This window comes from Hirundo rustica, chromosome W, assembly GCF_015227805.2.
Source record: "Hirundo rustica isolate bHirRus1 chromosome W, bHirRus1.pri.v3, whole genome shotgun sequence".
Taxonomy (NCBI): Eukaryota; Metazoa; Chordata; class Aves; order Passeriformes; family Hirundinidae; genus Hirundo; species Hirundo rustica.
Window position 1 is genome coordinate 25,896,796 of NC_053487.1, and position 24,105 is coordinate 25,920,900.

The following is a 24,105-nucleotide window of genomic DNA, read 5'->3' on the forward strand; positions in this document are numbered from 1 at the left end:
GGGACGTGCACAGGAAAAAGCCTTCCTAGAACTGAAACAGGCCTTAAAGGAGGCCCCTGCGCTGGGATTGCCAGATCTGAGCAAGGAGTTCCAGCTATATGTTACTGAAAGACACAAATTACATTAGGGGTTCCTACCTTATGCCCATTCTGGAAAACTTCTGAGCTGCAAGGAAAGGAATTGGTAAGCAGAAAGAAAAGGGAGATAGAAGATGATGCTTCGATTCAGGAAGATTGGCATGAACCTGATGATGGAGTAAAAGTAGGATGGATGTTAGAATCACTGTTTGCCCCTATATCATCTTACAGAAAAGGGAGATGTTGTACCGATTATTAGGACAGATGGAGAGGCTTGCAGCTACAACTAAAAAAGGTTTTAGAGACTTGAATCTTCAGCTGCAAGCGACTACTAGAATGACATTACAAAATAGAATGGCATTAGATTTGCTGCTACTTAAGGAACATGGGGTTTGTGGATACTTAAGAAACAGAGTAGACCATTGCTGCGTGCACATCCCAAACGTGACGGAGGAAATAGAAAAAGATATAGATCAATTAGAACAAATAGAATCCAAAACAAAGGAGATACAAAAAGATGCTGAGCATAATTGGGTAGGAGCCCTGTTGAGATCCTTAGGGATCCAGGTTTCCAGTTGGGTATCATCTATAGTACAATATGTAATAATGTTTGTAATCATGATAATTGTAGTGATCATTGTATATAGATGTCTTTTAGGAATGATTCTGAAAGAAGGGGCTCATACCAAAAGGGTAATACAAGCAGTTACCCGAAGAGAAGTGATACAACCCCGTGTAGCTGAGACTCAAACCTAAGAAATTGAGCATCCTTGCAACGGAATTGAAGAATGCTCAAGAGGGGGGACTTGTTGGAAATTAACCATGTTACCAGGAGAAGTACAAGAAAAGAATGTGCTGACAAACGAAGCATGAGGAACGGACCAAGACGTCGCGGTTAGGTGATTGCGATAGTCAAACAAGAATAGAATTTATGGTGGGAGCCTTTTGTGTAAATAAAGATAGGGAAGCAGGTGTTGTGGGAACGGGATAAGGAGAAGTATAGCCTATAGAAATTAGAAGATTAATGTTAAACTGAAATGTCATGTATAGCACGTACGTTGATGATGTAATCTGTAAGAAATAGTATAAAACCTGTAAGAAAATGAGGGTCGGTGGGATTCTGATTTGGGACGCTAGTCCCCGGGTCCCCGGGCCCGAATAAAGCACCACATAAACTACTTTGTGGTTTGTGTTTCTCTTCGTTGGGCAACAAGGGGATTAATAAACACCCAGAAAAAAGGTCTAGTACGTGAAAGTTTAATAAAACATTTTGTAGGCTATAAGGGAACCAAAAGCTATCTCAGTAGTATATGTAAAAGGGCATCAGATAGGAATGCAATTCAGAACAAGAGGAAACAATCTAGCAGATCAGGAGGCAAAAAGGGCAGCACTCCTTACCCTAAATGCTCCAGAAACCAGAGAAGGTAAAACCCAGGAATTTCCTCCCTGTCCCTCTGAAAAGGAGGTGGAGGAATACAAAAAGATAGGAGGGATATTAGAAGATGGGAAGTAGAAATTACCAGATGGTAGAGGATTGATACCAAAGAATTATGCCAGAAAAATCTTGAAAAGGCTACATTTGCAGACCCACTGGGGAGCACAAGCTCTGGCTGAGCAATTCTTAAAGTTCTTTGGGTGCAAAGGAATCTATGAACTAGCGAAACAGGAGGTCCAGGGATGTATGACATGTCAAAAGATAAATAGATCTAGGGCCAGGCAAGTATCCCCAGGGGGATGCCCTTTGGCATACCGCCCATTTGTAAGAATCCAGGTAGATTTTACTGAATTAACTAAAATTGGGAGGCATAGATACTTGTTAGTAATAGTGGATCAACTAACTCACTGGGTAGAAGCATTCCCTAGTCCTCAGGCCACCGCCCAAGTGGTTGCTAAGAAACTGCTAGAGGAAATAATACCAAGATATGGGATCGCAGACTACATAGATTCAGATCAGGGGACGCACTTCACCTCCAATATCATAAAACATTTGGCAAATGCCCTAGGAATCCGGTGGGAATATCATATGCCCTGGCACCCCCAGAGTTCGGGACAGGTAGAAAGGATGAATCAAACATTAAAAGCTCAATTATCAAAACTTATGCCTAAAACCAAAATGTCATGGGTGAAATGCCTCCCCCTTGCACTTTTAAACATCAGGACTCAACCCTACTCTGGAACAGGGTTATCCCCCTTCGAGATGCTTTATGGAATGCCATATGAACATGGAATGCCAGTGGGACACCCTCGGGTTGAGGTTTGTCAGATACAATCTTATCTTGTATCAATTAATAAAAATTTACAGGAGCTTCGAAAGCGTGGACTGATATTACAGAGTACACCCTTAGGATTTGCCATCCATAAAATCCAGCTGGGAGACAAGGTTTTAATCAAGACGTGGAGAGAAGCGCCGTTAACTCCTCATTGGGAGGGACCTTTCCTTGTCCTCTTGACCACGGATGCTGCTGTCAGAACTGTGGAAAAAGGCTGGACACACTCTTCCCGAGTGAAAAAGATCAAACCATGAGACATCACTCCGGAGTGGAAAATAACCTCCTTGCCAGGAGACTTGAAGCTGAAAATCCACTGATGGACTCGATGGCCGACAGGCATATGATAAGTTGTCTTCAAGTCAAGTGTACCTGTAATCCTTTCATTCATTTTATGTGTGGTTACTGTAACGAGATTTAGGTAGCACATTGTTCCAGAGGGTTCAGACCTTGGGGCCTGTGTGAAACTTGTTTGGAGGAGGAGAGGCAGCTCACAAACCTTTTTCTATTTGTTGCCACTGCGGGAGGTATATTGGAATTAGATTCTCCAGGGTGGTTCCATTTATACATAAACGGGTTGAGAGGGAAGCTAAATACAAAAGCCGAACCTTTGGCAATTGAGTGTGGGAGAGCAGTAAAAGTACCCTGTAGAGCAGCACAAATGAAGTTGGCCAGGTGGGGCACTTATAAAAGGCGGTATACTAACAGGACAGACTATGGAGGCCCAGAAGAATACCCTTGCTGCCGAGAAGATGGATTACCTCACCGCTGGTGGCAACCCGGTGGGCAGAGGCAAAGGCAGAGGGGTATATCTATGGGTAGTCCTAGTGATCCTGAGCCTAGTCTTGTGCCGCATGGATGGCCTCCCCAGCCCTAAGGGACAAATGGGGCAAGAAAGACAGTGCCTGAAAGAGACTCAGAAAGAGCCTACCTGGAGCCAGAATGTAGCTTTTCAGGTACATTTTAATTGCCCAGGAATTCAACAAAAGGGGCTTTGTAACCACAACAGGAGTTGGTTCAAAATATGTGAGTTAAAAGAAAGGACCATATACCATGACCCGGTGGCAATGTCTAGGAAAAGGTGGGATATAAGTAGCGTGCCCATAATCCCCATATGTGATAAGTGTAATAAAACAGTGTGGGTTGGGGGCAAGAAGGAATCCACCTTTGTGGCATACTTCCAGGTTAACAAACTATGTTATGACCAGAGTAAATTGAGGATGTGTATGATGAACGGAAAAACCTATTGGGTAGGGAATAATGCAAAACTTAATACAGCTTCCCTAAACAGCAGGCCCATAATATTAGATCTGCTAAATGAGAATGATGAAAGAGTTTGCTTGAAGCTAGAAGGAACTTTCTGCTTCTCCAAAAATGAGGAGGGGATAGACCCAGAAAACAAAATACAGAAAGTGGCCCAGGAATTAAAAAGACAGGAGTCAGAAGCGAAAAGAAAGAGAATGGAACAAGAGAGAATAAGGTCACTCAGTGAACAATATGAGCAATTAGAAAGGCAATATAGTAATTGGGGTTTGCTGGCCTCTAGTAAAAATCTTTTTATAGAACTGATGCAGGAAATTGCCACTGAATTAGGACTGTCAAACTGTTGGATTTGCGGGGGACTGAAATCAGCTGAAAAATGGCCCTGGAAAGGTGAGAGTTTGGCTCCAGAACAATTTCTAAAATGGGACAATCAAATGATAAAAACTGTGTCACGGCCTGAAGGGTGGATCTTAGACCAAAGAATAATAGGGACAATATGCATTAGTAGAGAAGGGAATAAGTATACCGAGATAGTGGGATATACCCCTTGCATATCCACTCTGGCTGTCAATTCTAATAATAAGACTAAGGTCTGGCAACCTGAGCCACCTGCAGGATATTGGAGTAGAAAGAAAGAAAAGGAATGTGATTGGATTAATGAAATTGAGTTATGCTGGAATAAACTTGCTGGAGCCAACCCCTACCAATCATTGGGGAACTTAAAAGATTTTTGGGAAATGCCTGAAAGCACAGAAATTAAGTGGAAAGCCCCAAGTGGAATCTATTGGATATGTGGGAAAAAGGCCTATAGCGAGCTACCCCGCAGACGGAAGGGGTCTTGCACTCTGGGGATGATCAGACCCTCCTTTTTCACGCTACCCCGATCAGAAAGCAACCTACTATGTGCTCCGCTATATGAGACCCTAAACAGGCAGAAAAGGGAGATAAAAAGAGAACTCTCGAATGCAGGAGGAAACCAAAATGGGGAAGCGAGGAATGGCCTGCTGAATGAATAATAGAATATTATGGCCCTGCAACTTGGGCCCAGGATGAAAGTTGGGGTTACAGAACCCCAGTCTATTTACTGAATAGGTTGATCAGATTGCAGGCCATGGTAGAAATAGTCTCAAATCACACTTCAGATGCATTAGAGCTATTGGCCCAGCAGCACTCACAAATGAGGACTTTTGTTTATCAGAATAGGATTGCTTTAGACTATTTGTTAGCAGAGGAAGGAGGGGTCTGTGGGAAATTCAACGAATCAGAATGTTGCATAGAAATAAATGACTACGGAGAAACCATCAGAGGCCTAGCAGCTGAAATAAAGAAGGTAGCACATGTACCAGTTCAAAAATGGAATTCGATCCTCCAAGCCTCCTGGTGGGACCAATTGTTTGGGATTGGGGCTTGGTGGAAGAAAGTGGGGTTCTTCATTTTATGTTCAGTGGCAGGAGTCATCTTTCTACCATGCCTGATACCGTGTTTCATTCGACTCATACACACGGTAGTACAAGGTATGCAAATTGCAGCATTACCCACAGATCCCGAATTAGCCTCAGGGGGCTTTGGCAAGAACAGTAAAATATCAAAAATCATGAAATTAAATGAAGAAAGAAGCAGGGCAGCAGAAGTTCTGACAAAATTCGAGGCCCGAGTACAGGAAGAAGAGGAGTGTAGGAAATATTGGGATGAACCAGAAGAAGAGTGGGATGACTATAAAGATGATGTTTGATGTAAAAAAGGTTTTTTAGTGTTTAGTAAAATTCTTGTTAAGAGGCTTTTTTTTGTCAAAGAAAAAAAAGGCAATAACAGGAACACGAATTAAATGTGTTTATATAGAAGGGGAGGGATTGTGATATGTGACCTAAAGTTAATTAGTGTTCAGTCTTGTGATATGTAATATAAAGTTAATTCGCATTCGGTCTGAATTAAGCTCTGTAAAATATGAAGTGTATTTCGGGTTAAAAATTGAACTGTAAGAGGGGGACACAAGGGTTGAGAGACAGGGAGGGTCTCTGCCAGGAAAAGCCTCAGGACAACTGTTCACTCAGTGAATTGAAGAGATGATGAGATAAACCATGTCTCCCCTGGAGATGGACCTGCTAACGACCCAGCGATAAATGCCAGATGGATATCTTATCTATTCCGGCCCAGTTTACCATTTCTAAACACCTCTCCAGAGCAAGCAATCACGACATTGTTTTACCTCAAGAACCTATTCAACCGACCGGAGACATGGACATGAATACCTGATGAAGCAACAGAGGGACTGGAAGCACTACGGTCGCTCTCCATCTCAGCGGAGGACTGTATAAAAACCAGCGGCTCAGGACACACTTCATGAACGGGGTAGATTTGGAGCGATAGAGTCCATTTCTGTGTTCACCCAGTGCTGAAACCCGGGGTTCGACGCTGTTCCTTTTAATTGTGGCTGTTAGAGACTGAATTTAAGTCTCGAAATAAAATTCTATATTTTGATTTACGAAATTGGGCTTGATCATTTATTACAGAATGGTACATCTTCATAGTTACCTGGTGAACTATGAGTTAAACAAATGTTTTTCGTTCCTCTTAGGTGTTGTAGCAACTCTTATCTTTTTACCATGCATGATCCCTTGCTTAGTACAACTTATTCAACATGTGATCAAAGGGATGCAGGTAGTAGCCATGCCTACTGATCCAGAGATGGCTACAAAAGGACAGAAATTAATGTCACTGCAAATAATTATAAAACCAAAAAAGACCCAGGAACAGAAGATTAAGTCAATGATAACTAAAGTTTGTAAAGACAATTATTAAAAATAAAAGAGGAGGGATTGAGAGGAATGAGATTTGTCTTTACAAACAAGCCCTGGGTCTGCTAGTAGATAAAACTAGCACTGAGAGATAAGAGAAACAATGGGAAGGATTCTACTGATTGATGAATGGAAAAAGATAGTTGCCTTTACAAACAAACTGTAGGTTTGCTTGTAAATGAAATTGAATATTGAAAGATGAAAGCAACAATGGCGAAAAACCCATAAATCTCATAAAAATTAAAACATTAAGGGGGGTTATACATTAAAAGGGGAATCTTAGGCATTTCGGGAAGTCTGTACCTCTCAAGTACCTCAGCCAATGGGGAAAGAGAGAGGGAAATGTGGCCGGGAAATTAGGATAAAAAGGAGGCTGCGTCCTCTGAAAAACTGAGAGACCCCAGGGGAAATGCCCCATGGCCTCTCCCTTTATTCAAATAAAGTAAAAGGACTCCTCTGTCTCCTTTTTGGACATAAACCTCTGGTGTTTGTGGATTAATTTTCCTGACACCAATAATAAATTGATTTGACATGTCAGAGGAAAGCACTCTCATAGCACAGTCGCTCTATTACTATTTGTGTAGTAAAGTGTGGTTCACAGAACAGGGACTTAATTTGTAACCCCAGCACAGATACAAATCCACCAAATGAGCAAAGTGCTTGATTTGTGAGACTTAGTGGTAGCCACTGAGAGTGAAAAAAAGCCCAACAAACTATTTTTCATTACTGGGAAAAACATAGGCAGGAATTGAGTGGCAAGGCAGTGTCCGTCCAGCCCCCCTGCCTGTGCTCAGCCCAGCTGAGACTCAGAGGCTGCTTAGCATAGCAAGGAGGGCACTCGGGAGATAAGCAATCTCTTACTTCCCTTCATGCAGAGAAGCAAAGGAAACATGGGATTTAGCCCAAGAGCAGGACTGGAAATGTGGAAACCACCGTGGATCAAGGGAGCAGCTGCCACCCCGTGCTCTGCCTGTACCTACTCTGTGCACTCCCCTGTTTGCTGAAAATCCACAAGAGGAGGAAAGGGAGTGCGGCATGTTTGTGTAGATGGGGCTTATTTATTTTTCCTCTGTGTGATATGTTTTGAAATAAATTCGTGTTTCAAGTGTGTTATATGTTATAACATAAAAACTGTGTTACAAGCTAGGGTTTCCAAAAACTGTGGAGACATTTCTGGCTGCTGAAACTAATTTGCAACTGTAAGGATTCCAGTCAATTGCAGGGTGAAGTCCAAATTTACAACAGAAAAGGACTGGCTGGACAGGAGATGCCTCATCCATGGAGGGAGGGTCTGCTGCTTTCTCCAGTGATCAACACATGATATGGATCTAGGAGAGGGGAACCCAGAGATGTCACATATCAGCATCCCAATGCCGAGTTCTGGGAATCCAATTCAAGTCCTAGACTTTGCCAGGAAAGGCATTCAAAACCAAGCAGCAAAAGAAAGAAAGTACATGAATATGCACAGCAGACACAAACTAACAATAGAATTGCCTCAAGGAAGAAAAACTATAAAAACTGCTCCCTGAACCTAGGAGTTTCTGGACGGGGAGGGATAGGTTCATTTGTGGTGGTCCCTGTGTTCACCCAACTTCGATAACCTGGGATCGAGGTTGTATCTTTTATTGTAGCTGTGATATATGTTTTGAGATAAATTCGTGTTTTATATGTTATAAACTATAAACTGTATTACAAGCAGAAGGTTTCCACAAAACTGTGGAAATTTTTCTGCTTGCCGAGACTAATTTGCAATCGTAATGTCACAGAGACACACAAAGCAGTCACACGCAGACGAGATTTCGCAAGGCAGAGGTCCTTCCGATCCCAGCTCACAGCTGAAAACCGAGAGAGGAAGAGACCCCTTTGTTTATTCTTTTACTTTTTATACATTTGTGGGTCTAGCAGAAGATTGGCTTTTTGGGGTTTCTACCCCTCAGCCTCAGTGGCTAGACGAATTGTCAGTTACAATTGTTTTCAGGTGTCATGGGGTGACTGTGTATCCCCAATCGTCTGTTGGGTGCAGGGGGGAGGGCAAGCGCGGTTTGTTTTTTCCCAGGAAAACCCTGCTCATCGGAGTGACCTTGAAGCGGGGGAGCTGGAACACGGCAAGACAAAAGAAGCTCTGTTGTTTTTTTGCCCCGGCAGTTAGTTAGTTTAGTGCTAGCGTAGTTAGACGCTGTAGAATAGCTGAAGCTTTTTGCTTTTTTTTCTTTTTCTTTTTTTGTCCTTTTTTCCTTCCTTTTTGCTTTTTTTTGTCCTCTCCTCGGAACTGTTCCAACCTCTCTGGACTGAGGACCTGGGGAAGCACCGGGGGCCTCCACAGGGGACTCACCCCACCAAGATCAGCCCTGCACATCTCCTTTTCTCCCAGCGTCAGCGGAGACGGAGCGGTGGAGCACAGTGACGACCCTCGAGGAGACTTTCTTTAAGTTTGTTATCCCTCTGTAAGCGGCACGAAGCTCTTGTCATTGGGTATTGTGCTGGGAGTGCTTTGCCTGTTTAATAAACAGGTTTTTTCCACTTCTCTCTGAGGAAATCTTTTTTCCCGAACCAGTTGGAGGAGGGGAGGGGGGCCCCGTGGGAGGGTTTCTCCCAAAATCTGCCTGAAACCACCACATCAGGTTAGAAATATGCAAACAAAGGACAGAGAATGAAAAACAAAGGATTTTTTTATGTTACATCTGTGGGAAAGGTAAAAAACTGCTCCAATATTCTACAGTAACTAAAAGATCTGACTCCATTTATGAAAATCAAAAGGCTAATAAAGAAACTCAGAAAAACCAGGGTAACATCGTAGAGATTCCAGACAATGGCAGGGAGAAGCCCAAATTAACAACCAAAAGGAATGGCCAAACAGGAGATGTCCCATCCATCAAGGGAGAGTTCACTGCCTTCTCCTGTGATTAACACATGATACCAACCTAGAAGAGGAAGACCCAGAGATATTGCTATCAGCATCCCAATGTCGACTTCTCAGAACACCATTCAAGTGCCTGATTCTGCCGGGAAGAAGCATTCGGAGCCAAGCGGCCAGAGAAAGAAAACACATGAATATGTGTTGCAGATACAAACTAACAATAAAACTGCCTCAGGGAAGAAAAACTGTATAAAACCTGCCCACTGAATCTATGTGCTTGTGAACGGGGAGGACTGGTTCAGTTGTGACCGTCTCTACGTTCACCCAACTTTGATAACCCGGAATCAAGGTTGTCTCTTTTATTGTGGCTGTTTCAGATTGTTATTATTTTAAAATGGCAAAATAAAGTTACTTTATATTAAATTGGCTATTGTTTGTCCATAGCATAGCTGTTCTAGATTGTTTTTAAATAGTGAAATAAAATTACTTTATATTAAATTGGCTATGTATCTTCTATAACACTCTACAACACAGGTCTGTGGAAGAGGCACCATCACAACCCCCTTTTACAGACAAAAATGAGAAAGCACAATATCTAAACCAAATTGAAATGAAATTTCCAGGACTTCTAAGGGCAAAGCATTACTTTGATAAGAAAACTCATCTACTAAAAGGGAGAGGCCATACTTGCCCCACAGGTCACCTCCAGAAGAAGGTGATAGCAGCCCTGCAGAGATAAGTGCCCTATTTCTGGACATGGCTAAGCAGCAAGGCTGTTTTGCAGCCCCAAAAGAAGATTTCCAGGAAGGAAAGGTCAGTGAGGATAAAGCAGCCATTTGGGAGCTGTCACTCTCTTCAGTGTGCTTTCTGCCACTGCACTTTTCACACACATGCAGGTCAAGAACTAACCCAAGTTCAAAAGTTGCCTTGCTCTAGCAGGGATGCATTGGGAAATTGGGCTGGGATTAATCTTGTCCAGCTTTAGTTAACATCTAGTTTCCTTGGTACTCTGCAGGAATAAATCAGCAATTCTGGAGGGCCATTCAGCCCACGCCTTTACCCCCTTGGTTTTCAAGGGAACCTGAGCAGCTCTGCTGAGCCCAGAGCCCTGGTGCTGCACTCACCTGGCTGCAGGTGAGGCTGGAGCTTGCTCCTTCACACTACTCTTGGCAGAAAGGTGCCCTTGAGTCCTGGCTGTGTGCTGGGACATGGGTGACAGCACAGCAGCACCTGCACACAGCTCTAGCAGCTCTTGGGCTGTCTGGGGGATGCTGGCAGGGATTCCCTGCTTGTCCTGCAGTCCCTGCTCACTGTTGGCTGGTTTTGGCTTGTGCTCTCTACTGGGAGGAGTTGGACAGGCAGGGTGTAATTCCAGACCAACACTGCCCACAGCAGCTCTAGCCTGGACTGAGTCTGGGAACCCCTGGACATGGACAGGGGACTAAAGATGCACCACGGGTGGGTGAGGAGCTACCATCAGCAGCAGAGCTGAGAACACGAGGCAACTTTTCAGGAGAATATTCTAAAATTAAACAACAGAGGCAAACATCTTGAGACATCCCATTCATAATCAGCACACGCAAAAGGCAGGCACAGTTCCTTGTGCAAGACCTAATGTCATTAAACTTTACCCTGGCAAATATCAGAGTTGCTGGAAACAAATTCAGCCTTTTCTACAAATATGAACTCCTGCCTTAAGGTGATAATTGCCCTAAACATTCAAGTGACAGGTTTGGGAGATGTAATTAGAAAACCCTGACAGACTTAAAAGGAAATTTTTTCACCCATAAAGAGGCAAGTGTGTAAGATGCTTCTATTGCCCTAAGGTTCAATGTGTTTAGTAGTTTTGTTGCTTAAAGTAATAATCAGATCATGTTGAATTTAACAGAAGTCAGAAGAAAAATGAACAGTATCTAATCCCACCTCAGTCTCTCTTGCTTAACTCTTCTTAGGGTAGCAGGCAGTGCAATTTTCTTTTTTTGTTTGATGACAGAGTTGTCACCTCTCCCCCTGTCCTTCTGCACCCCTCACTCTCTCCTTGCATGTTCTTCCCCCAAGCTGATTTCCAATTTTCATTCCTTGCAGAAGAGGTGACTCACAGGATCCTGGTTGTATCAGCATCTCCAAAGTGTTTAACAGCAGGAGCAACTTGAATGTGGCATGAAAGTTAATAGCTGATGAAAGCATAATTTAACATAATATTAATAGGCGAGATTCTCCACTGATAAAAATTGAGGAGAAAATGAAATTGCACTGGTTTTCATCATCTAAAGCGAGGCACAGTATAGGTCTCTGGTTAAAATTACCTTGTGTAGTTAGAATTTCACACTAAGTTGTCTGGAAGACAGGGAATTAAGCAACAAGGCTAAGTATTTTCCAGAATAGAGTCATCAGTGGGAGTTGCAACAGGATTTTGTATGTAATTACTATCCTGCCTGGAGTGTCAGGTTCATCCGTAACAGCAAAGCTTTGCTATTGTATTGGAACATGCAAACCAGAGCAGGCCCCACATTTGGCACTAATTGGCTGAGCTGAACATCTTGCAGGAATCCTGCAGTTGTGAAGAGTGTGCAGATGGAGGGGTGAGACCTGCCGGGCAGATCTGAGTGAGGACTGTGGTTTGGCTCCTCACCTCTCCTTGGGGGCACCAGGAATGGTCTCTGGGGCTGGGGTGTCTCATCCTTTTCCTGACGGCAGTAGATGGCCTGGGCTGCTCTAGCCCAGCTCAATCAAAACTCCATTTGGAAGAGGCTGTGCATTTGAGAAGCAGTCCAGAAATGGGATTGGGCTGTCAGAGGAGACAGCAGGACTGAATTTGCTGTGAAAATCCAAATAGGAACCATGGAAAAATCAAAGAAAAAGTTCTGGGAGAGAACGGTAACTTGCAGGCATGTTAATCAGGACTTGGGGCCAGAGCCAGACTGATGCCCTGGGCTCTCTGCAGGACAAGGACATTTCCTACAGATTTTGCAGAGAGCAGTAATGTCACACAGCAGCGCTGTAGTATTAAGGAGCTGGAGTGAGGGGTGTAATCTGTTATTACACTGTCATTACAGAGAGCCACACTCAGGGAGGAATGAAGTCCACAAGCTACCAGGCATTAAGGAGGTGCACATTTCCCCCTCATTTTTCTGTGGCCTGGGACAAAGTGAGTGCAGATGGCTCTGATGTGCTGGGTGATGAGCACATGTCTGGGTGCTGCTGTAAGTGACATTGCTGATATTTCTGTTCAAATGAGGGCTGTCTCTCATGGCAGGGATCTGCCTGCCCCAGTGCCTGGGGGAGGCTGCTGCAGACACCAGTGCCTTGTTATCCATGTCACGTGAGGCTGCTGCTGCTGGGAGCAGCAGTGTGGGAGTAAAGTATATTTGGGAATCCTTGCTTTAATGGGGTATTTCAGATCTTGCAGGGCTGGCTGTTTTTTTGGGCTGTTTTGGTTCTGCCCTTTGGAAGAGGTGTTGATTCCCCCCAGAAAACCTATGATTTTTGTGTTTCAGATGTTTATGCCTCCTTCAGTTACCCCAAAGAATCTGATTTTGGTTCTTTTCTCTTTATGGAGAAATCCCTCCCCCCCCCGTCCCCGCCATCTTATTAGTTCCACAGTGGTTCTTTAGGGCTGTGGAAAGGGAAGAGATGAACCAATGCTGAGGCAGCTTTGTGCATCTGGGGTTCATGAATCTGTGAGTGATCTGCAGGGGAAGGTGTGGAGTCCTGTTTTGAGGAGGCTGAAATCTGATCTCCTCCCTTGATCTAAACCCTGACTCCTCCCCTAGAATACCCTATAAAACCCACGACCCTGCCCCTTCTCACCCTCTTTGTCTTCATGTCCCTTCATCTTCATCCCCTGCCCAGCCCGGGGTAGGGGGGAATAAATGGATTCTCAAGCTTAACAAAGACTTGTCTCGTCTGTTTCCCCTGCTGGTGGTTGTAACCTTCCTGGACACGATGGTCACTGTTGCCACACGACACAACAGAAGGTGCTGCTGGGCAGCTGCAGTCCCTGCACACAGAGCTCCCTGCATGGCATGCGGAGGTGCAGCCAGGAGGGCTGGCCACGGGGCTTGAAGGAGAATCGTGTAGCACGTACAGATGCCTTGGTGGATTTTAGTAAGGCAGGCAGCCACATAAGCTCCATTATAGGTACGGATGACTCACTGGTAGCTTGCTGTTAAGTTCTGTTCTTGATTTAAAAGCAAGCTGATTAATTCTACACGTGATATCCCAGAATCACAGGGTGAGACTGGCTCACTGTGGCATCCAGTGGATCTCACAGCATGCTCAGCCAGTCTCATCTGTGTGTCCTGGGGAGGGATGGGTCTTCCAGCAGCACCTCGACCTTAGAACGGAGAAATGCCTGAAATCAGGGGCAGCACATTCCTCTAGTCACACTGCAGGAATGTTTGGAAGCCTGAGAACTCCCTCCCCTACAGGCTCTGTGTGCCAACCAGTGCAAGACACAGGGAGCTCTGGGGAGTGTTGACTCACAACATTTAGATCACTCTCAGTGGCAATCAATATTGGTGCAGTGTTGGGGAGGATGAAGCCAGAAAGCCCTATAAATATGATTGCTTAGATTCTGAGAATGTGAAACCTGTAAGTGAGATAGAATTGAAAGTAAGTTTTGATGTTTGAGATGTCCTAGCTACTGGATGTCTGGGAAAACAGTTATGTGACCAGCTGAAGGTCACCTGCAGCCAGACCCAGAGGTCAAATGGAATGTCCTGTCTCACCCCCAATGTATGGTTCATCCCACACCTGTAACCCTTCCCTGAAGTATCAGGTATCTGTAACCCCATTGGCCCAAGCCCTGCTCCAGCCCACCTTGAAGCCCCCTTATCAAGGGGCTGCAAGGGTGGGTTGCTCTCTTTGCCCTTTGCTCTTTACTCCTCTTTCCCTACCTCTCCCTTCCCCCACCTCCCTAGGCCTTGCCATGAGCTGCGCCTGGCAGCTCAGAGCAAGGCCTCATATCCTTTACAATAAACCTTATCTTCTAAAACACAACTTCAGAGATCTCCCTTCTGCATTTATCCACACCGTCCTGGAGTCCACAGCAGAGAAGCAATTTCTACAGTGCAGTAATGAAAAATATTCCAGAACCTTCCCTCTGGGGTACCTATCTCATTTTAGACTGCATAAATCCTCCTCACAGGTTTGCAATAAGACTTTGGTTAACTTTTTGAAGGTGATTTAAAGTGTGTCTGACAAGATTCCCTGTGCCATGTTTCCCTTGCTGCTGGAACGTTCTTTAGCATTCAATAAAAACCCAGAGTGCTTATGTTCATTTGATTTTTGCAATCAAGCCACCTTAAATTGTCTTTATTCCTGTGTGATGAGTCATGCTGTAATGATCTATAGATAAGGTCCAACTTCTGCAGGGCATTGTGCAAATGAGAATTTCCTTCTCACAAATCTTGGAGGGCACTTTCAGTTTCACAATAACAAAAGAAATGAACACATTTTTGCCTACTCCAAGTAGAAGCCAAAGCTTCCAATTGTTTTTAAAATAAAATTTGTGATATTTTAGTAAAACAGGCATGAAAAATTGTCAGGTGGAATCTGTGATCCCAAATGGGTGAAAAAAGTAAACGTCTCACAGTACTGAAGCCATGGTGGGAGTAGAGATGACAGAAGTTGTAGCCATGATCTGTGAACAAAGAAAAATGTATATTGAAAAGCAATCCAGGGAAACTACCTCCTGTCTGGTTTTCTGTGGACATAACCCTTGTGCTTCCTTCCTGCCCCACGTGCCTTCCCCAGGTTCAGCAGGAAATCTGCTAGTGTTGGTCCTTCAGCTGACACCACCTCACTGAATAGCAGCAGAAATTGCAGTTAATTATTGTTATTGACATTTTGGTCCTGAGCTGCAAGTGCACATCTAAAGTGTAATTCAAATGGCTGGATTGGAAGCTGGAGGCAACAAGCCAGCAGTGCTAAACCCCAGCTAATTAACTCTGCCACAAGACAGCCTCATTAGCTCCAGCAGTGTCTCCTAACCACAGAGGATCTCCTCCTTCTGTGCAGGAGAGGCTGGGAACCACATGGGAGCTGCAGATCACCCGTGGGCCATGGAGGAAGGAGAGGAAGAGTTTTTCAGTGCAAGCAGGAGCACTCTGGTGCCACACTGGTGTCCTGCAGGCCATGGAGTGCCTGTTTTTATGCTGCCTGTGCTGGCTGATCCCCTGTTCCCTGTGCACAGACATCACCCACACATGGCTTCTTGCCTCTGCCTCCTCAGTTGGTACACTATGAGTTTCTTTTCATGTCCAAACCATTTGGTATGGTGTTACCCTGGTTTTTCTGAGTTTCTTAAAGCCTTTTGAATTTTCATAAAATGGAGTCAGATCTTTTAGCTACAGTGCAATATTAGAAGCAGTTTCTACCTTTTTCCCACATATGTAACATAAACAAATCCTTTGTTTTTCATTCTCTGTCCTTTGTTTGCATATTTCTAACCTGAAAACAATTGTAACTGACAGCTGGTTTGACCATTCGGCTGAGGGATGAGAACTCCGAGAAGCCAATGTTCGGCCAGACCCAAAAATGTATATAAAGTAAGAAATAAACAAGGAGGCTCTCTCTCCGCCCAGACTCAGCCTGAGTCGGAACGGAGGAACCTCTGCCCTGCGAAACCTCTCTCTCCGTGTGACTGCTTTGCGAATCACAGTCACAGTATGGTTGGAATTTCTGCCATTCAGGTTATTGAAACTGGGAACAAAGTCCCTGGCAGTAAAACCAACATGCTGAGGAGCTGCTGCTCCTTTATGGGTGATGTTCACACATCAGCAGTGGCTTCCGGAAGTTGTTTCATCCCAATGTAAGGTTAGAAGTGTTTTGTCATATGTGTGCCCTGTTTTTGTGCTGGGATTTTGGTGATGGCCAAACGGAGCAGTCCCAGTGGTTGGGACCTGCAGGCCAGGCAAGTAGCAGTGAGTGGCACTGGCTCACTGGGCTGGTGCTTCTGCTGGGAAGGGTCTGCTGGTGAGAGAGAGCAATGCAAAACATCTCTCTTTGCAGTGCACTTGAATAGAGATATCACCAAAGGTTTCCTTTCTTTCATCTTGCTGGGTTGAGAGACTCTTGTCTCTGGGAGGACAGTGAGTTTTTCTTTGCCTTAGTGTGATTTGCACTGAGAAAAACACTTTTTCCCTTTTCTTTATTGACTTGTTTTCCATAAACACAGCTGACTTGGGACCCTAACAGCCATGTCTTTCCCTTCCTGCTACCCAGGCACCCATTACCAGGGTACAGATTCCAGGATTTGCTGTTTAGGAGCAGTGACCCCTTGCATTTGTTTCAAGTCACATTGTTCTTTTTCCATGATAAAGCCCATATTTTAACAGTCCCTTTTGGTTACTTTAATCCTAAATTCAGCAGTTTCACTAAATTACTCATTCTCCCCCATTTTCTTTGTGATTACCAGCTATGTCAGTCACAGCGACTCTTCAAAGAGGGAGGCTGAACTCTACATTAGATAGGACTTCTTTCTTTTTATTTATAAAGCAAAGCACTAATTTTACCAGGCCCACTAGTCATATCTATTGATTTGGTACTTAATCATATGAACACAATGAATATTTAGTGCCTGCATGATATAAAAAGAGCAATCAGAATAAGCTATTAGAGGTGCTGGAATCTCATTTAAAATCTAATTAGGTCTAGAACAAAACTAGTGGAGTCCTGAGTATGAAGAAATGGATGTGTCTGTGTAATGATTGAAATGCTTTTTTTTTCCATCCTTCTCTTGGCATGTATTAAGAAGCTAGCTTTTTTTTTTTCCAGTTCAGGTTTGGAAAGCCATTAGTTTTGCTGGTAGTCTTATGCTTTAATTTACAGATTAAAGCTGATCACTATGCTGTGTAACTGCTCTCTCTGTGCAGAGCTACAGTCGTGGTGTCAGGGTGGGCAGTGCAACTCAAACAGAAATTGTTTTATAGCTGTTCCTGTTCCACTGCACTGACTGGCTCATAAACTCCTGAGTTTGCCGTGCATTAATTGACCTTGTAGTTTTCTGGATTTTACCACCATACCAGATCAGTGCTTTGTGAATTTCCCCCCCTTTTTAATTACAAAATTGAGAAAAGCTTTAGTTATTTATGGCTCTTTTACATAAATGTCATGGCTCAGCTTGCAGGGGTTGTCTTGCATGAAGGCAGATTCAGGCTTTGCTCAGCCGGGCAGAGCTGAGCAGGTGAATTATTCACTTCCCTTTAACAGTTAGGCTGGATCTAATCCATGCTTGACTTGTCCTTCTGAGGCAGGCAGATGATGTGAGCAGAGGTCACCCTATGATGAGCTGCTGGCCAGTGTGACTCTGGTTTGCTTGGCATCAGCAAACTTTGCCTGGATTCTGACATTTCTGACCAGGGAGGTGGGCAAGGGGACTGTACTGGTCCTGTAGACCCTCGAGGGGTGACCCAGAGGGCCTCCTAAAAGCCCTGCCCACGTATTCTGTGAGCAGTGAGCTCTGGATCTGGCACAGAGTATGATCAGGGTGCAGCACGCACCCACACACTGCTGCAGGGCACAGCAAACACCAGCCAGAGCCTGGCACAGGAGGGCTGGGGGGCTGCAGGGCTTTCCAGGGCTCTGCCACCCAGGGCCTGGAAGGATGATGAGGTGACTGTGCTTGATGTGTTTAAATGACACTTCTGGCTTTTAATCATCCGTTATTCAGAGACTACACCTAGGTTTTTTTCCTGCTGTGTCATTTCCAGCCCAGAACACAATCTCAGGTTCTTCAGGTGCAGTTTCACTCACTTTAAAGCCCAGATCATGTAAGTCTACTCTCGAATGCAGCCCAGGAAGGGTGCCATGGGTTAGCAAAGCTGGAAGGAGGGGTTTGCCCAGGAAACTCCTGCCTGCCTGTGTTGTTGTATATTATTTGGGTTTATACTGTATTTCATTTTTATATTGGGTTTTGTAATGGTTTCTTCTGTACCCCCCTGTTCCCCTGTGTATCATCCCAAAATTTGTCCCTGTTCCTTTTCCCCACCCATTCTCCCACACTGGAATGTAATCCAACTCTGTTCCACTCCCACCTTATCCCTGATTGGGTAGTGGCTTGTCCTCACCTCTAGCCCCTTCCCCCTGGATAAAAGACAGGAAACCACATGGAAAATTCCTCTTGGCTTGGGGACGGGGACCGGGACTGGGCTCCTGACCCTGCGAGGGCAGGACCACAGGAGAAAGACTGAATAAAGCCCTGATTCCCCCTGGAACAAGTGCAGACTCTTTCCTTTTGCCATCGATGGGAGCCTGCTCTCTCTAAAGGAAAAGGTTCACAGCTGCTCTGGGATCTTTAGGGCCCTGGGAAAAATTCTTCCAACTGTGGTTTGTCTCTCAAGCTAGCCGAGGCAAAAACAGAGCCGGGGCTCCGAGAGAGAGAGACCTCATGCCTGCACACACCCCATGCTAAGTGGTAGTTTCCTATAAATACAGCCCTGGATACAGAAATGTAATTTCATTCATGAAGTGATCTTGTGGTTGCTGAACATTTATAGCTGGGAATGATATTTATGCATTGAAAGCCTGTTCCTGTCCCACCTTCAGCATTTCTTGATGCAGAAGCCAAGGCAGCTGTTCTAGGTAAAGTGCCATTCGCAACAACACACTCGGGCTGCAATAGGCTCAGCCTCAAGCAGTGTTGCAATGACTTCAGAGCTGCCAGCTGCAAGTATCCCCACCCCAACTGGCTGTCTAGAATTTTTATAGAGCATGTAAGGAATTCTATTTACAAGCCTATTACTTCACATGTAAATAGGGGATTAAAGGGAGTCAGGGAAAACCATACTGATACCCTGTATAGATCCTACATTCACATAGGGACTGAGCAGTAAGGACCTACTCCCTGCTGGACTATCCAAATACTGCATTAACATTGTTCATTGTGGATGTTGGGGGTTAAGTTTTCCTATAGAATTCCCCCCCCCCCCCCCCCCCCCCGTAAGCTTAAAGGGTACTTGACCCACACAAAAGGTAGTAGATCACTTAGTTTGAGGGGGAAGAAAAGGCTCTGGGGCTCCGGGAGCTGAGGGTGGTCTCTTCTGCCCTCAGTCTCAGAGACGATGGTCGGGTGACGGCTAGCTACGTGAGGAGTCCACTGTTAACGGAGGGTCCGGTCCTGTAAATTCTATCATCTGCCAGAGCGCCCAGGAATTCGGAGTCCCTCACCTGCCCTGCTAGAGCTGGGTCAGCCCCGTCCAGCCATCGTGGCTTCTTCAACACTGCTCACTTTGCCTGCCGGGACACCCCCCTGCCAGCCGGGACAACCCACCATTTCCAGTCATCAGCCCCGGAGTTTTTCCACCATTTCGGCTTGGTGCTCTTGGGGTCCCGAGGGTTCAGACTGCCCGGGACTTGTGAGACAAAGCCCCTCGGGGTTCTTGGTTCTGTTTATTATTATTATTATTGCTGTAGTTGTTTGCTTGTCCTGTTATATTTACTAGTAAAGGACTCATTCCTTTCCCCATAGCTCTGACTGAAAAGCCTTTTTAATATTCCAAATTATAATAACTTGGAGGGAAGGGATTGGAATTCCCCATTCCTAGAAAGGCCCCACCTCTCCCTAGCAGATACCTGTCTTCTCAAACCAAGACACCCTTACAGACCCGGGCAGATTTAACCCTTTCCTAGCAACATAGAACTTTTAAAGCACTACTCTTCCTTAAGAGAAAGAAGAAAGAAAACAGAGGGTACGTAGAACAGACATCAAATGAAGTCAGCTAGATTAGAAGTGAAAGAACTAATAATATTGGAATAGGATTGAAGAAGCGGACATTTTTAACCGGACTTCTCTAAGGTAAACTATGGAAAAAATGGACTGTTCTTTGCAGCATCTTAGTGTCGTTGGGTAGAATGCTGTTCTAATCAAAATTGAGGACTGATGTAATTGAGATTTATTTGGGAACTTTAAAGCCCTCGCTCCTGGGTTAAAAGGAGGTCTCAGCCTTTGAGACAAAGATGATTTTAGACTAAAAGAAGTATTCGTAAATAGTACCCCAAATGTACTGAGAAGCTTTGCTGATAGAACATCACAGTCTGCAAAAACTCCGGGCGGCAGCAGATGTGTGACATTAAGAGCACTGGGCTATTTTGTCTTATGGCAAACGTCTTCATAAAAAAAATACTTTAGAGAGACTCTTCTCCTAAAGTAATGAGTAATTATGTCTAAATAGTGAAACTGACTGAAAATCTCCAGTTGTGTCTTTCTATGATGTTCAATAAGAAAGTTAATAGTTTGTAAGAGGAGAGAAGCATGTTTTAAAGTGTCATTCTGTTTTAGTTTAGGTTTTCTTTTTCTCAACTTTTTTTTCATTCCTTTAGTGTGTGTTAATAAAACTTTTTTTTTTTTTGTTAATTTTTAAGCTTAAGCCTGCTTTGGGTTTGTTTTTTTTTTTTGTTTTTTTTTTCTCCTAATCTCTCCCTCCCACAGAAAGAGAATAAATACTAAAACCCCTACAGATATGCAATTGAAATAGCCCACTCCGTGTTCTGTAACATCTTGGATCAAAGGGTGGCAGAGACTTGGCCAGCAATCCGAAAATCTTTAGAATGGGCTATAACCGTAATTTGTACAGCTCTTGGTACAGCATGGAATCATGAGATTTTTGCTGAAACTTGGCTGATACTTTGCAAGGTTCCCATCTTTTGGTTACAGCACGGCAAGAGATACGCTTGGCTCTCAGCTGCACACTCCCTACTTCTTGGTTTCTCTTCCAAGATTCAGGTGGTTTTAGAGTCTTTTTGCCTTCTGCAAAGCCCTGAGCCAGACGCAAGAAAGAGATGGAGTCTTCAGGTTCTGATTTTTCAAGGTTGCATGCTCTGTTTATTGTTTCTTATCTTACAATTTTCTCAGTGCCCAACTAAGATCTGTGCAGCTGCTCAGGCATCTGACGACTACCCCCGCACTGGGATGCCGCTGCCTCTTATACTAATTGTTACGTGTTCTTTATTTATCATTACTTGCCAATACCTATCACTTATACTAAACAGGTCATCCCTACTTTGACCCAATCTCCTTAAACTACTTTGTGCCACTGTCACTGCAGAAAATGGAGTGAGGGAAGAAGAAAGGAGAAGCAAGAGACAACGCCCAAAATCCTCCATCTTGCTCCCATTCACTTCCATACTAAAAACCCAAACCTTCTACTTTTCACCCTGTGATAAGCTAAACTACTATCTTTCACACTCTTGTGGCTTGCAATCCATCCTGCAGTGCAGGAAGCCTTTCCCATGGACTGGGATCAAAGCCAGTGTCCCTCTGGGCTCTGGGCCAGGGTCCCAGACCCCCCTGTCCTGGTCTCTGATCTTCCAGGGCAGCCAAAGGAATGCCCTGGACTCCAACACATACTGTGTATGGAAGGCTGCTTGGAATTTTTAAACGTATTTTAATAGCAATATATCCAGGGCAAGGCATAACAGAGGACCTAGTCTGATAAGTGATTAATAACCAGCAATTTAGGTAGACTGCTTGACTGCCCTGTGTGGTTTCCCAGATTGAATAGACATACTTAAACCACCCCCTAGAAGACAGGAAAGGAGGAGGGTGGCAGAGGATACAAATTCAGAACCATCATTGACTCCAACCTCCCCCACTTCATCTTTAGCTTCATCTTCCTTCAGGAGGACAGCAATTGAGGTAGGGGTTTCTAAACCCACTCCTGAACCCCGGGAACCATCCAAATTTTATTCACCACTGCCTAGCAGTGACAGCGAGTGGGAGGAACCTGAACCTCTCCCACCAGGTCCTAAGATTCCCCCACAAGGACCTATAGCATCAAAAACCTGAAAACAAACCAGAGGTCATACAAGCACCTCTAAGACAAGCAATAACCTCTGATGGAGAAACAAAACTGATTCAAGTTCCCTTTTGTCCTGGGGTGACTGTGTATCCCCAATCGTCTGTTGGGTGCCGGGGGGAGGGCAAGCGCAGTTTGTTTTTCCCCAGGAAAACTCTGCTCATCGGAGTGACCTTGAAGCGGGGGAGCTGGAACACGGCAAGACGAAAGAAGCTCTGTTGCTTTTTCCCCGGCAGTTAGTTAGTTTAGTGCTAGCATAGTTAGACGCTGTAGAATAGCTGAAGCTTTTTGCTTTTTTTTCTTTTTCTTTTTTTGTCCTTTTTTCCTTCCTTTTTACTTTTTTTGCCCTCTCCTCGGAACTGTTCCAACCTCTCCGGACTAAGGACCTGGGGAAGCACCGGGGGCCTCCACAGGGGATCCACCCCACCAAGACCAGCCCTGCACATCTCCTTTTCTCCCAACGTCAGCGGAGACGGAGCGGTGGAGCACAGTGACAACCCTCAAGGAGACTTTCTTCAAGTTTGTTATCCCTCCGTAAGCGGCACGAAGCTCTTGTCATCGGGTATTGTGCTGGGAGTGCTTTGCCTGTTTAATAAACAGGTTTTTTCCACTTCTCTCTGAGGAAATCTTTTTTTCCCGAACTGGTTGGAGGAGGGGAGGGGGGCCCCGTGGGAGGGTTTCTCCCAAAATCTGCCTGAAACCACCACACCTTTTCCTCGATTGATTTAGAGATTTGATAAAAGATTGCTAAGGGCTATTGAAGTGATCCAATAGGGGTTGCTAAGAAAATGAAGTTTATGATTAAGCAGCATTCACCTGATTGGGCAGACCTGCAACTGCTGCTTAATGCCTTAACAGAGACTGAGAAGCAATTAGTTTTGATTTTTAGGACAGCCTACAGGAGACATCAGGTGGAAACTCCAGAAGATCCAGGGTCCAAACAGCCAGAATTTAGAATAAACAGGGGATGAAGAAATTGGTAGCAGTAGTAAAAGAGGGAGAAAAGGGAAAATTTGGGCAAGGTCCACCAAAACAAGGACCACCCCAACTGGGAGTGCATTTTGCAAGAAATTTGGTCACTGGAAAAACCAGTGCCCAGAATTAAGAGTGATGAACATAAAAAAGGTGATCAGAAAAGGGAAAAAGTGGTTGCTCATGTAAAGGAAGACTGAGGAGGGCCCTGCCCTAGGGGACCCTCTGGTTATAGTTAAACTGGGGAACAAAGAAAAAGAAGTGAAATTTTTGATAGACACAGGGGCAACATTTTCAGTGTTGAATAAGGCCCTAATACCTGTAACCAATAACTATGTTAGGGTAAAAGGGGCAACTGGCCAATCTGAAAGAGTTTATTTTTGCAAACCATTGAAGTATAAATTGGGAAAACAGTGGGGCATCCATCGATTTTTATACATGCCTAATGCTCCATCTGCACTTTTGGGCAGAGATTTGCTAGAGCAGCTGGAAGCAAGAATAATATTCAAAAATGGGGAAATTAGTTTGGAGGTAAAGGATCAACAATATGTAGAACTGTTAAGCTGAATGCTAATAACCAAAGAAATTGAAGTGACAAGTGAAAAGAAAAATTTTAGGAAAATAATGGATCAGGTATTTCCAGGGGTATGGGCCTCCAATATACCAGGAAGAGCAAAGAATGCACAACTAGTGCAAATCAGGCTTAAAGAAGGAGGACAGCCAGTAAGGATTAAACAATATCCCCTAAAGAAGGAAGATAGGGAAGGGATTAGCCCGATTATTGAGAACTTTCTGCAGCTAGGACTACTGAGAGAGTGTCAATCTGATTTTAATACTCCCATTTTGCCAGTAAAGAAGCCTGATGGGTCATTGTCCTAGAGTGACTGTGTATCCCCCAATCGTCTATTGGGTGCAAAGGGGAGGGAAGCGCCATTTTTTTTTCTCCAGGAAAACTCTGCTCCTTGGAGTGACCTTGAAGCAGGGGAGGTGGAACTCTGCAAGACGAAAGAAGCTCTGTTGTTTTTTTTACCCTGGCAGTTAGTTAGTTTAGTGCTAGTGTAGTTAAACACTGTAGGA